This window comes from Narcine bancroftii, unplaced genomic scaffold (assembly GCF_036971445.1).
Source record: "Narcine bancroftii isolate sNarBan1 unplaced genomic scaffold, sNarBan1.hap1 Scaffold_1066, whole genome shotgun sequence".
In the NCBI taxonomy this organism is placed as follows: Eukaryota; Metazoa; Chordata; class Chondrichthyes; order Torpediniformes; family Narcinidae; genus Narcine; species Narcine bancroftii.
This window is the reverse complement of record NW_027211824.1, coordinates 8759-23082: the sequence shown is the minus strand read 5'-3', so window position 1 is coordinate 23082 and position 14324 is coordinate 8759. Positions and strand designations below refer to the sequence as shown.

The following is a 14324-nucleotide window of genomic DNA, read 5'->3' as shown; positions in this document are numbered from 1 at the left end:
CATCCAGGGGTCTTGGTTTTCTTGTGGTGATGGTGGAGAACAAAGTACCAACTCAAGGAGATGGGGAGCAGTAAGGAGACCCCCAGTTCCAGGAGACAGGGAGAACCACAGAGATGCCCAACTCTGTCAATCCGGTAGAACCTGGTCATCAGCTGCAAGGAGCTCTTGGTACTGCTGCACGTGAGGCAGGTGTGGCCCATCCCCACACCTCCACCCTGTCAATTCCCAAAACACATTTCCTATTCATGTGGGGGTCCAAAATGGACAGAGTCTGGAGGACCATGTACGTCGTCAATCAATGGGGGCATAACCCTAACCAGCGTGGCTATTGTGTATGGCTGTGCTTGGAAACAAAGTGCAAGGGCACCAAAAGCCGCTATGTGCTGAGGTTCTACCTGGCTCAGGTGTTGCGAAAGATTGGTCTGGCCCTGATGCCACACAATGTCCTAGTCAGCAGGACTTTGCCCCATCACCTTCATGGGAATGGTTGCATAGACAAACACTATTGACCACAGGGCCATCAGGCAGTGGTCAGCATGGAATTCCTGCTGACACAGAGACTAGGACTTGATGAGATACTGCGGGGTGGTCCCCTGAGCAGAGCATCCAGAGACAGACATCCAGAACTGCTGGAAGACCAGAATCTCAGTGAAAGATGCCCTTTGGTCTGCCTGAAACCCAGATAAGAGAAGCAAACACTAGAAGCCCAAAGCAAAGGGAGGAAGGTTTAGGGACAATATCAGGGGTACTTGTTTTTACACAGAGTTGTGGGTGCCAGGAATGCCTTGCCAGGAGTGGTGATGAAGGATGAAATATTTGCAGCATTTAAAGGCTTCTTGGACACATGAATGAAGGAAACATAGAAGATAGGAGCAGGAGTAGGTCATTCGACCCTTCGAGCCTGCTCCGCCATTCAACGAGATCATGGCTGATCTTAAAGTTCAGTACCCCGTCCCAGCTTTCTCTCCGTAACTTTTAATACCCTTATACTGAAGAAATATATCTAATTCCCTCTTAAATATATTTAATGAACCTGCCTCTACTGCTCTCTATGGCAATGAATTCCACAGATTCACCACCCTCTGGGTAAAAAAATTCCTCCTCATCTCGGTCCTAAATGGTTTGCCTATTATCCTCAAACCATGGCCCCGGGTTCTGGATTTTCCTATCATCGGAAACATCCCATCTGCATCCATTCTGTCCAGTCCTGCCAGAATTTTATATGTCTCTATGAGATCCCCTCTCAATCTTCTCAACACCAGCGAGTACAATTCCAATTTGCGCAATCTTTCCTCATAAGTCATTCCTGCCATTCCAGGTATCAGCCTGGTGAATCACCTCTGCACTCCCTCCATTGCAAGAATGGAGGGTTATGAAGGAGGAAGGGTCTAGTATTTATTTTGCTTGGAATTGATAGGTCAGAACAACATCGAGGTCCGAAGGGCATAGCTGTTCGACGTTAACCTGCTGGTCTTTTAGCACATGGAGATGTGCATGAGGGAACGCTGCCCACCGGCCTATTCCAGAGAAGCACTGAGGCTTGGCGCAGCCAACATGAGGGCGCTGTGGGGAAGGACTCTAATCCTCCGGGTCTTGAGGGGCAGAGACTAAGGGGAACCCCTTCAACCACAGAGTGCAGGGAGTAACCACGAGGTGTCAAAGTGGTAGAATGATGCTAAACAGAGAACAGGTGCAGTGAAAGGAATATAGGCATGCAACACGAGGATGAGGAAAGACATGGAACAGTTGTCCTCTTGGTCAATAATTTTAGAATAAAGTTAATTTTGGGGTGAAAAAGGAAAAAGCCCAAACTCAGTCAATTTTGTTTCATGAGATACATTCTCCAATCCAGGAAAGCTCCTCTGTACCCATTCAAATTGAACCCGAGGAAACTGTGTTCATGGTGGAAACCTCTGCAAATACACAACCGGACCTATGCACAGAGAGACAAATGATACATGTGCAGTCCCTCCCAAAAAAGAAATAAATTCTGTTGAATCAATAGCAGAGTCATGGAGTCTTTGTCTGAGCCGGTCATCCATCATTCTCCATTCTCCCTGCTTGCAGGAAGAATCAGTTTCTGGGCCTGGTGCAACTGGCTCCGATATTCCTCGACTTCTTTCCCGACGACAAGAGCTGCCAAATGCTGTGGGCAGGTGGAAAGGATCCTCGACAACTTTGACAATGAACCCGGTTTATCCCATTGATATTTGGGGTGGGTGGGTTGGGGGGAGAGAGTCCCCATGATCCTATCTGCCACTCGTGGTCCTGCCGATCATTTAAAAAAAATATTTATAAACTTAAAACCACAACAAATTCACACAATGATAATGCTCATCTAATGTGTGGCATCTATAAAAGAAAGAATAAAGAAACCACCCCCCACCCAATCCCCAATATCCTACCCCCTCCCCCTTCTCTCCTCAACAGAAGTGTCTGCTACAGTGGTGACCTCAGCAGGACCCAACCCTTCAGTTGGACTTGAAGTCACGGTCCAGGTGGCTCTTCAGATGGTTTGGTTGAAGCTGTCAACGTTCTGGATGTCGCAGCCACACGTGGGGTTTAAACAGGCCAAGGACCAGTTCCACCTCCAAGAGATCACCGCTGATGACATCCATTACTCCTCCATGATGTTCTTGCTCATCAGGACATGGCAGCAAGGCTCATCGACTTCCGACATCAGCCTCCCGAGCAAGGCAAGAAGGATGTCCTCAAGGGGCTTTTAACCCACACCTTCAGGCCACGCCTTCATCCTCCACCTCATTCTGTTCCTGCTCTCACTGTCGCATGGCCCAGACAGTCATCCCAACATGAGTCCCTTCAAGCTATTTCTTTTCAGCTCTCACCAAACGCCCTGGACCCACTTTTCAGGAACTCTTCCCTCTTCCTCCCTATGTCATTGGTATCTCCATATACCACAACCTCTGGCCCACTTTAGGATGTCTTGGACACCAGCAGCAACACCCCAGACACTGGCACCAGGGAGGCACCACCTGGAAAAGGTCCAGGGTCCTAGTCCAACAGTCTTTTTCCTGAGAATCCAGGCAGCAGAGAAATATCAATGGTTGCTCAAAGCAAAATCCTCATTGCGGTGCCCACCAACAAGTTGAGGCACAAAGTTTTGTGGGTCTTTTGGGTTACTGGTGCCAACATATTCCCCATCTCACCCTGCCCCTCCATCTACTGTACAATGTTGCCCAGAAAAAAAAACTCTACGCTTCATTGATGACCTGAACAACAAATGGCTTCTTAAATGGCAAAACACGCTGTTGAACACCACTGCCACTGACCACAAGCACCCCCCAACCCCTCAAAACTGGAAGACCCTTTGAATTATTTGTCTCTGCCATGAAGACAATGGCCTAGTGGAGCCTCGAGCAAAAGAGGCAAGGTCGCCGAGTCCCACACAGCTTCTGGTTCAATTCCCTCCTGGAAGCTGCCTCCCGCGACTCCCCATGTGAGTGTCAGATGCTCGTCTGCTCACCACAGAGAACCAGATGGCAATAGAGGCAGTCACACTCCAGCCACACCTCCCCAACATGTGATGGGTTAAATCTGCGGATGCCACTCACAGCGGACCGAAGAAATAGTACATGGCAGACTGCAGAGAGGCCGGGCCCGAAGGGCTGAGCCACTTGCAAGAACAGATCATGTCCTGCCCGAAAGTGACAGCCTCCCACCTGAATGACCCCAAGAAGAGCTTGGCACCATGGCCTGGGGCAAACCGTTCAACATCCTCAATGCTGGACAGCAGGAAAAAGCTTGGTTTACTGACGGCTCCGGCTGATGGAGGTGCGAAAAACAGAGGTGTAAGGTGGGAGTGCTCCAGCCCACCACAGATAAAGTACTGACACAAGAGGGTGAGGTGGAGGGGAGAGCCAACTGTCCAAGTTGGCAGCTGTGGCACTGATCCGAAAAGGGACAACCAGGCGGGCCCAGGAGCCTCCTTTCCGATTAGTGCCACAGGATTTCTGGGCTGTGCCAAACAGCACGTCAGTGTGGATGGGTCGGCGGCAGGAGACAGGGAGGCAGATCCATGGCTGCCTGCTCTGAGGACAACAGCACTGGCAGATCTTCTGAGAGGTGGAACAACAAAAGAATAGTCAGGGTCCACCACGTGGATGGACACCCCTCCAGGAAAACCGCTGAAGCTGACGTGATGCCACTTGGAACTGAGCTGCTCAAATATGCTCTGCCACTATTTTCCCCAAGCAGAGTGACCCCGGAGCCTTGGCAGCATTGGTGCATCATAAATGTGGGCATATGGGGGAACTATGATGGACAAAGGATCTGGGGGTCTCATGATGTTGCAAGAACTGTGATGGCCAAATGCCCTATTTGTCACCAATTAAAACCAAGGGCCACATTCGCTGGGGTTCGGGAGCTGGCCAAGTCTGATAAATTGACCATATCAGGCCTCTCCCCTGCCAAAATAAAAAGTGATATGTTCTCACGATGGTCAGCACATACTCGGATATCTTGCCAGCGGGCCGATCAAGCACCATTTAAGCGTGCTCCATATGTGGAATACCCTATCGGGTAACGTCCGACCAGCAATGGGTGGTGATGCCAAGTATTTGGGGCCACCTGCATATCCCCTACCACCCACAGGCATCCAAGATCAATGAGTGAATGAATGACCTGTTCAAGGTATCGTATGTGACAAGTTGATTATCAAGTCTTCTCTCCACGAGTGGTTGCAAGTGTATCGATTAATCCGGCGAGTTTGTGTCTGTGTGTGTCTTTTACTCCTCATGCGACTTCACTACATGTCAATAAAAGACAACTGTGTTCAAATTCTCCACCCTTGGGACCCCTCGAATCAGTTTCACACACATAATAATTGGTGCAGTGAGCAGGGTCCTTTGAGTTCCGACTGAACACAGCTGCAGTGGAGATGCTTTGGAATCGGGACAGGAAATCTAGTGCAGGCAGGGAGAACAAGATCTGGTGGTGGACTGACGAGAGTGCAGGGTTGGGGAGCTTGGCAAGCATGCTGGTGGACCACGGCAAATTGGTAGACTGGTCCAAGCTCCTGGATCCACATCTTGAGAAAATAGGTCACCACGTGTGGTCCCACTTCAAGAAGTCGGGGTTCCCAAAATCTAAGGGGAATCAGAGGGTGCCTTTTGGCTGCCAGTGTTTCTCCTGGGAAACCAATGTGAGATCATAGAAAGGAAAGATTTGCAGAGGGCCCAGGAAAATAAGGAGATAAAGGTGGTCCAGCAGTGCTGCTGTGCACTGCAGGAGGCAGCACAGACTCTCCCAACCTGAGCCACTGATGTCGAGATGAGAGGGACAGAGGAAGCCAACAGGCATGCCGATCAAGGTCAGACACCCCCCCCCCCCCACACCCCCAGTGAGTGAGTTTGTACTGGCCATGGAGTGATTAGCTGAGGCCATTCACCAGGATTCAGGCATTAAAGGTTTCAGAACAGGCCAGGAAGAGCATGAAATCAATTTATTTGCAGAAGTTGTTCTGATATATCTGACAGACCCGACACACTCATTGCCCAAGTTGTGCTCCACCCTGGAGGACTATGGGGAGATCTCTGGGTATAAGTTCTTTTGGGATATGTGCAAAATCATGTCACTTAGGAAGGGGGATTAGAGCCAATGTCAAGAAAATAGTCAACAAATGTGGAGGCAAAATGGAATCAAATATCTAGGAGTTAGAATAGATAACAACGAGTAATTTAGACCAGCTGAATTATTCTCCCCTTGCTTGGGGAAATTGAGGAGGGTTTAAATGGTTGGATGTCCCTGCCCATTACACTAGTGGTGTCACAGAGAGGGGAGGTGTCACAGAGGGGGGAGATGATGACACAGAGGGGGTGATGATGTCACTGCATGGGGCAGCCATAGCTGAGTCGTGCCATGGCACAGCAACACGAGAAAGATGCCTCTCCTGGAAGGGGATTCTGGCCCCCATGTCGGAGTAGGACGCTGTCTCATCCCAGTGACCCTCTGATCAACTGGGTTGTGTTTGGAAGCACCCTGCACCAATGGGTGAGATAAAGAGCCTGTTACAGGCTCCCCTACTGGGACAGAGCCTCCTCTGGCACCATCCTTCAACCAGTGTGGGCGGAGAGAATGGAGGCTGCATTTAATCCCCTCTCCCCATCCTGAGTGCAGGGCACTTTATGAGGCCACTGGAGGGGGCTGGGGAGGGGAGAACAATGGCATGTGAGGGGATACAGGGATGGGGTCTGTAGGATTGGAGGGGAGAATGAAGGAACGGGGTTGCACCACAGGGTAATGTAAAGGGAGATTGGATCAGAGGTAGGGGACATAGGGTTGAGCTGGGGGGATGGGGTGCGAGGGGATGGAAAGCACTGGGGAAACCATGGGGGTGGTGTTGGGTGGGGGATAAGAGTGTGGTAGAGGAATCGGGGCAGAGGAGAGTGTGAGGTGTCTGAGGGAGAAGAGAAGTTGCGAGGGGGATGGAAGGTAGACCTTTCAACAGAAATGGGACAGAGCTCCCCCTCCACCTTAATGGGATCTGTCCACTGAGAGACAGGACCACTCCTCCACCCACCCCCAACCCCCCCGGGTTACAAGATCCCTTCCACCCTTGCATACACCCCCACACCCGCCAAACCTGGATAGGATTCTTTCCCCCAGTGGACCTGGATCAAGGTGCTAGAAAGTGTTTCTGCTACGGCGGACCCAGCAGAGTTGAGCGATAAAGCATGGGTCTATCTCCGCCCCACCTGCTCCCTCATCCGACGAGGTCTCGCTTGCATCATGGAAGATCACGGTGTTGCTGAGCTTCTGGGAATGTGGAGGGCTTCTGCTAAACCCTTGGTGGGGTTCAGAGTGCTTCATCTCCCCGGGACGTGCTCTCATGGAGGGAGGGTTGTAGACAAAGTGAACGGCTGCGGAACTGGCCTCAGTCTGAGGAGAGTGATCAAAGAGGGAACTGGGGTGGCAATATTTCTACTGAGAGGCTGGAAAGAACCACCAGAGGACCAATTCTGACATTTTGGTGACCCTTGGAAGGGAGTTAGAGGAAGGGGTGGAGACTAACTTGGACAGCAAGGCTGGGTTGGTATAAATGACCTGTTGTGTACCCTCTGGGTGTGTAAATGCTGCTGCTTCTGCCCTAGATAACATGGCAATAAGGTCACAACAGAGGTGGCCACACCGGGTCATGGACCCAACGTCCCCAAGGTGGTGTCCTGCACAGATGTTAAAATCATTGACAATGGATCTTTCGGTGTGGTGTACCAGGCAAGGCTGGTGGACTCCGGAGAGCTGATTGCCATCAAGAAGATCTTGCAGGACAAGAGATTCAAGGTGAGGGGGAGGAGCAGTTGTGGGGAAATGGAATATCATGATATTTAACTTTAGGCCTACAGCATGTTCACAGGCCCTTGCGACACATGAGCCCGTTTCACACAATTACACCCAATTGAAAAACACCACAAACACATTTTTGAAGGGTGGGTGGAAAGAGGAGCATCTGACAGAGACCAAAGCAGCCATGGGGTTTGGAAACAGAGAAAGTCACACAAACCCACAACAGCACCCCCACTCCCCACACACAACCACCCACCCTCCCCACCACACACACACACACACACACACACACACACACACACACACACACACACACACACACAACACACACACACACACACACACACACACACACACACACCTGGCAAATATCAGAGATTTTCTGCAAATTAATTGTTTAGTAGAAGCTTGGAAAACAATCATAAAAACTGAAGTGATACTTAATTGAACCCCCTGATGAGTCCCCGCTCCAGCGACACGAAAAGTCCCCCCCACCAACTCTCGATGAGTCCCCCACTTCGGCCTCCCTAGGAGTTCCCCACCTCTGACCTCTGGACGAATCTCCTCTCCGCCTCCCCCCTCAACTTGGACAAGTCGCCCCTCAGGGCCCCGACCCATCGCCCAGCCTTGCTGATGTTCCTCTCTCGCCATAGAACCGCAAACTGCAGATCGTGCGAAAGTTGGATCACACCATCATCGTCCCTCTTCTCAACTTCTACTCCTCTGTAGTCAAGGTAAGATCCACCTGCACCCACCCCACCCCCACTCCGATGCATTTCATTTGCTGCTACCTTCCCCATTCCTTCAATCGATCTGTCTCGCTGCAGCCCCTCTGTTGCCTCCATCCTGCCCCTCTGACCAGTGTCGACTCCTTAACGCTGGCTGCCCTGCTCCTCACCCATTAACTCATGACCTCTTGCCATTTCAACTCCAGACAGCAGCAGCCAAGACGACAAGACAAGGTCGCCAAATTCGGCCACTCAGCCCCTTCAGTCTGTTTCCCCAATTCATTTCACGAATGTATTTTCCCCCATAACTCACTTCCCCAGAACCTTTTGGTGCGCTTCCAAATCAACGCCTGCTCTGAATCGTCCCAACAACTCAGCCTCCACATGTTCGACCCCAGCCAACACCCGGCTGCAGACATTTCTCATCTCGAAACGTCAATGGTTTTTCTCTCCCGGTGAATCCTTGTCTCACGAGGGAGGTCGGTCAGAGCTGCACATTTTGTGCAGTCTCACCAGAAGCCGAATGATGGGGCAGCGGACGGGTCCACTACGGCCTGTTGACGCTCTGCTCGCTGAGCCCTTGGATTCATGCCATGTTGTGTTAAGCACTGGGGGCATCATGCCTACAGAGAACAGGAGGGGCTTGCACTCCTGTTGGGAGAGGCGCTGGGTGTTGGAGGGTAAATCCAGCTGACAGGTTTGTATTGTGTTCAAGAGAAAGAGGAGGTTTATTTGAATCTGGGTCTGGACTATGTTCCCGAGACGGTTCACTGCATGGCCCAGCACTTCAACAAGGCCAAGCAGCCCATTCCCATGATCTACATCAAGGTGGTTGTGGGTCTGGGTGGTCAAGTTGTCCACTGGGGCAAGCTTGGATGGTGGGGTTGGAGGATATGAAGGAGTTTACTGGCTGAGTCTCGCTGGGGACTGGATATCGATGAAGGGTGCATGAGGGTCTCCATGGGTATTGGTGAGGAGATAAAGGGTAGTGAGGGGAGAGGGGTGGGGAGGATGATGAGGATGGATGTTGATTGGCAGGGAGGGGCCCTTCACCCACCTCCCCTTATCCTCAGGATATAGACCCGGCCAGTGTGGAGGCAGAGTGGGTCATGTTATATCGTTGTGTTGCCAGATGTTCATGTACCAGCTGTAGCAGAGCCTGGCCTACATCCATCCTCAGGGGGTTTGCCATTGAGACATCAAGCCCCAGAAGATGCTGGTAGATCCCGAGATGGCCTTCTTATTGCTCCTTTATTTCGGCAGGTAGATCCACCCGTGTCTGCCCGTTCACCACCTCAACGCGGTCCTGATCCCTCTCCCCAACACGGCCTTGTCCCCTCCCCACCAGCTCTCACCTCTCCCCCACCAGCTCCCTCCCCTCCTCCCTCTCCCAACTTGCCCCTTCCACAGCTTAATAACTTATTCTAAATAAGATTGTGGGGTCTTAGATGGAATTAACAGCCAGAAACCTTTCCTAAAGTGTCAGGTGAGGCGAGATTTTTTCTATGCAGAGAGTTGTGAGAGCTTTGAATGCATCACCGGAGAAAGTGGTAGTGGTTGGTAGAATAGGTACATATAAAAGTCTCTGAGACGAGCATGTGGATGTAAGGGAACAGAATTTTTATATGATAGAGGAATTTGGGGATATGGCGAGAAGGCAGGGTAGATCGAGTTAGGTCATAAATTAGATCAGCCATGATCGTATTGAATGGCGGAGCAGGCTCGATAGGCCATTTTTGTCCTACTCCTATTCCCACTTCCAATGTTCCTATGGGTGTGGTACAGGTAAAGGTTGTGGAGAACATTTCCAAAGGTCAGGACAGCCTTTATGAGCCAAAGGGCCTGTACTCGGCAGCAATGCTTGATGTTGTAATGGATGCGGAAGCTCTGGGAAGGGGTAAGGGAGGGACTGGCCAGAAAGTCTGCAGATACTGGGGCCGAGGGCAATGCCCAAACATGCTGGGCAAACTCATGGAAAGTTTTGTGAGGAGCAGGTCCTGCTTCACGAGTCAAATTGAGTTTTTCGAGGAGGTGTCAAAGGAAATAGATGAAGGTCAAGGTCTGTATGTGCTGCACGAGGATTTTAGTAAGGTTCTTGACAAGGTCCCCACGGAGGCCTCATTCAGAATGTCTGGAGGCGTGGGATCCATGGAGCCTTGGCTGTGTGGATTCAGAATTGGCTTGTCTGCAGAAAACAGAGGGTAGTAGTAGATGGAACAATGACTAGTGGCGCTCCAAAGGGATCTGCTCTGGGACCCCTGCTCTTTGTGATTTTTATGAATGATGATGGGAGTGGAAGGGTGGGTACGTCAGGGGATGACACAGAGGTAGAGATGTTGTAGACAGTGTAGAAGGTTGTCATAGGTCATCTAGTTTTCAGAGAAGTGACAGATGGAGTTCAATCCTGTAAATCAGATGTACTTAAATAAGCAACTGGTCCAGGTTTATTTCCAGAGTCATTTTCAAGGGCACAAATAACAGTTATTCCAAAGAAGGTTGGAGACCCATTAAAAGTAGCTTCATATAGACCAATATCTTCATTGAATGCGGATTACAAGAATGTGTGGGCAGAGCACTTGGTTAATGGCAGGATTATGACCAGTGTGCAGGACAGAGAAATATTTAGATCCTGCTCCATAAATCACTCAAGGTTGCTGTGCAAATTGAGAGGGAGTTTAAGATGGTATATTGTGTGCTGGCCTTCAGGAGTCATGGGATTGAGTTCAAGAACCGAGAGGTAACGTTGCAGATGTATAAAATTCTCGTCAGACCACACTTGGAATATTGTGTGCATTCCTGGGGCGAGAATACCAGAGGACGTCTAAATAAGGTGAGCTGAGGGAAAATTAGTCAAGACGTGAGGGGTACATTTTATTCACACAGAATGTAGTGGGTGGCTGGAATGCATTGCCGGGGTAGTAGCGGAGGCTAGTCCAAAAAAGGCATGAAAAGGATTTTAATATGGACAGGAATTAAAGAAAAATGGAGGGTATTGGTGTGAGGGAGGGGAGGGTAACATTGTTGTGGGGTAGGTTCAGATGGATCAGCTGAACGGTCTCGACTGATCCATACATGATTGTCTAGCATCTTGCTGCCATATCGTGGAGAACCAGGGTGTTGCCTGATGGAGACCCGTTGCTCTGAGCTCTGCAGAGAGAGATCGTGGGTTTCGCCAAAACACACTTCCTCAGGTTAAGCAGAGGAAGGGGAAAGGCTCCAGTGTTCAGGGGTAGGGGGGATGATGGGGGAAGGTTTGGGACCCTCCAAAGTCATTGTGATCAGGCCTCAGAGACAATATCTCTATCACCCATATTTCTCTTCCCAGGAGAAGGAGCGATCTCAGAGACAAGACACGAGTCCAGAAGAACCTCGCATCCCAGCTGAACAGAGGACGGACACATCATGATGGCCTGAATCCCTCCTCTTCTTCTCCCTCTGGCCCTGCCAACCCCATTCCCTGCCTTTTCCATGTCCCTTCACCCACTTCCCCTCTTCTTCTCTACCCCTCCCGCTCACCTTCCCCTTCCCTCACACCTATGCCCTAACCCCAGCCCTCCACCCTTCACCTCCCCCTTCCCCTCTCCCCTTCCCTTCCCCTTACCCCCTCCCCTTCCCCTCCCCCTTCCCCTCCCCTAACCCTCCCCCTTCCCCTCCCCTTCTCCTCCTCCCCTTCCCCTCCCCCTTCCCTTTCCCCTTCCTACCCCTAACCTAGGGGAAGGAGGGGGAGGGGAAGGGGGGTAGGAGAAAGGGGGTAGTGGAAGGGGGTAAGGGTAGGGGTTGTGGTAAGGGGTAGGGTAGGGGGTAGTGGTAGGGGGTGCGGGTATGGGGAAGGGGTAGGAGGTACGGTTAGGGGAAGTGGGTAGGTTGTAAGGGATAGGGTAGGGGTAGTGGTAGGGGGTGCAGGTATGGGGAAGGGGTAGGAGGTAGGGTTAGGGGAAGGGGGTAGGTTGTAAGGGATAGGGTAGGGGGTAGTTGTAGGGGGTGTGGGTATGGGGAAGGGATAGGTGGTAGGGTTAGGGGAAGGGGGTAGATTGTAAGGGATAGGGGTAGGGTTTAGTTTAGGGTTGGGGAAGTTGGGTAGAGTTAGGGTTAGGGTAAGGAGCAGTGTAGAGGTAGCATTAGGGTTAGTGTTAGGGGACGGGGTAGGGCTATATCTTGGTTTATGGTTAGGTTTATAGTTCGGGGAAGTGGGTTTGTGTTAGGTATAGGGGAAGGGGGTAGGAGCAGTGGGGTAGAGGAGGAGTGAGGTTTTGGGTTAGGGGATGGTGGGTAGCATTAGGGTTGGGGTTAGGGGGCAGCATAGGCGTAGGGATAAAGTTAGGGTTAGTGGACGGGGTGGGGATAGAGTTAGGGGACGTGGAGTGGTGGTAGGGCGTATCGGTAGTGTTAAGGTTAGGTTTAGGATTTTGTTAGGGGTTAGGGTTAGGAGTAGGAGGAAGGGAAGGGGGAGGGGAATGGGGGAGGCGAGCGGGGGATGGGAACTGGGGAAGGGAAGAGGGGAGGGGATGTGGGAGGGGAACGGGCAGTGGAAAGGGGAGGGGAACGGGGTAGAGGAAAGGAGAGGTGAATGGTGGACGGCATCCCTAGCCCCTCCCCTCCCCTTCCCTTCCCCCGCATTTCCCCTGCCTCTCCTCTCCTCCTTCCAGAAGAAGCTGGGCCTCTGTCCGTCCAGAACCTCCCTGTGGTTTCAGAGCCTCCGTTTCAGGAAGTGCCTTCGACGCTTGCTGCTGGACAGACATCTTGTCTCTTGATTCATTCTGTACCGTTGATATTAAATTTAAAAATGATTGGGTTTTTTAAAGCTTGAACTCAAAAGGCTGGTCCAGATAGACAAAACAGAAACAGGCCCTTCAGCCCCTCTCTCCTGCTAGCTGAGCTGTTGTAATCAGTCCATATTCCTCTCACCCTTTCCATTCTTAGCTCCCATCCAGCTCATGTTGCCTTGTCAATCGCACGGCCTGTAGGAAGAAGCTATTTCCCTCCCTGGCTGCTCTGCTTTTATTCCTCCATATCTCCTTCCTGGTGGCAGGGTGACAAAGATGCTCTGTGCTGGATATCTATGAGTCTATGTACAGAGCCCATCCCTGCAAACAATCAGGGGACCGTTGCCTTGAGGTGGCACCCATGTTGCCTCTCCCTCAGCACTCTCAGAACACTACTGCACCCTCCTTCCCCTCCTTTCCCAGGTCTCAGTAACCCGCTGACAATTCCAGTCAGCTGCCATGTCTATACCCTGCCCCACCTAAACCGATGGATCGACCAGTGCCTTCTCCCCTCAAGAGTTCGAGGAATCCACTCTCTCGCAATGTCCTGCTATCGAATGCCCTGCATCCTCCTTCCCACTTGGTTCCTCCTGTTATCAGGCGCCTGAATGGACCCCACCCTGTTGAAACTACCCGTGTTCTCATTGATCTCTCTGCGCCTCTGCCCTCCATCCAGGGGTCTTGGATTTCTTGTGGGGGTGGTGGAGAACAAAGCACCAACTTAAGGAGATGGGGAGCAGTACAAAGACCCCCAGGTCCAGGAGACAGGGAGAACCACACAGATACCCATCTCTGTCATTCGGGTAAAACCTGATTATCAGGTGCAATGTGCAAGGAACTTTCGGTCCTGCTGCACGTGGGCCAGGTTTGGCCCATCCCCACACCACCACCCTGTCAATTCCCAAAACAAATTTCCTATTCATGTGGGGGTCCAAAATGGATAGAGTCTGGAGAAGGACCGTGTACATCGTCAATCAATGGGGACAAGGGTGTAACCAGCATGGCCATAATTGTGTGTGGCTGTGTTTGCAACCAAAGTGCAAGGGCACCAAATGCTGCTATGTGCTGAGGTTCTACCTGGCTCAGGTGTTGCGAAAGATTGGCCTGGCCCTGGTGCTGCACAATGTTCCAGTCAGCAGGACTTTGCCCCTTTACCTTCCTGGGAACGGTTTCATAGACAAACACATTTGACCACAAAGCCATCAGGCAGTGGTCAGCAGAGAATGTCTGACACAGAGACTCTAGGACTAGATGGGATACTGCGGGGTGGTCCACGGAGTAGAGCATCCAGAGACAAACATCCAGAACTGCTGGAAAACCAGAAACTCGGTGAAAGATGCCCTTCAGTTTGCCGGAAACCCAGATGGGAGTAGCAAACACTAGAAGACATCTGTCTAAAGCAAAGGGAGGAAGATTTAGGGGAGATATCAGGGGTATTTTCTTTTACCCAGAGTTGTGGGTGTCAGGAATGCCTTGCCAGGAGTAGTGATGAAGGCCAAAACATTAGGGGCATTTTAAGGGTTCTTAGTTA

The 14324-nt window shown here is 51.2% G+C and overlaps 1 long non-coding RNA gene across 1 annotated transcript; it reads left to right on the top strand.

The window, feature by feature from the left end:
* The first annotated feature begins 5877 nt into the window (after window positions 1-5877).
* Window positions 5878-11772, top strand: LOC138750216 (uncharacterized). Its single transcript, XR_011349169.1, has 4 exons — window positions 5878-6009; window positions 7110-7299; window positions 7956-8036; window positions 11356-11772. It is a non-coding gene; the product is annotated as an uncharacterized lncRNA (long non-coding RNA).
* Window positions 11773-14324: the final 2552 nt, after the last annotated feature.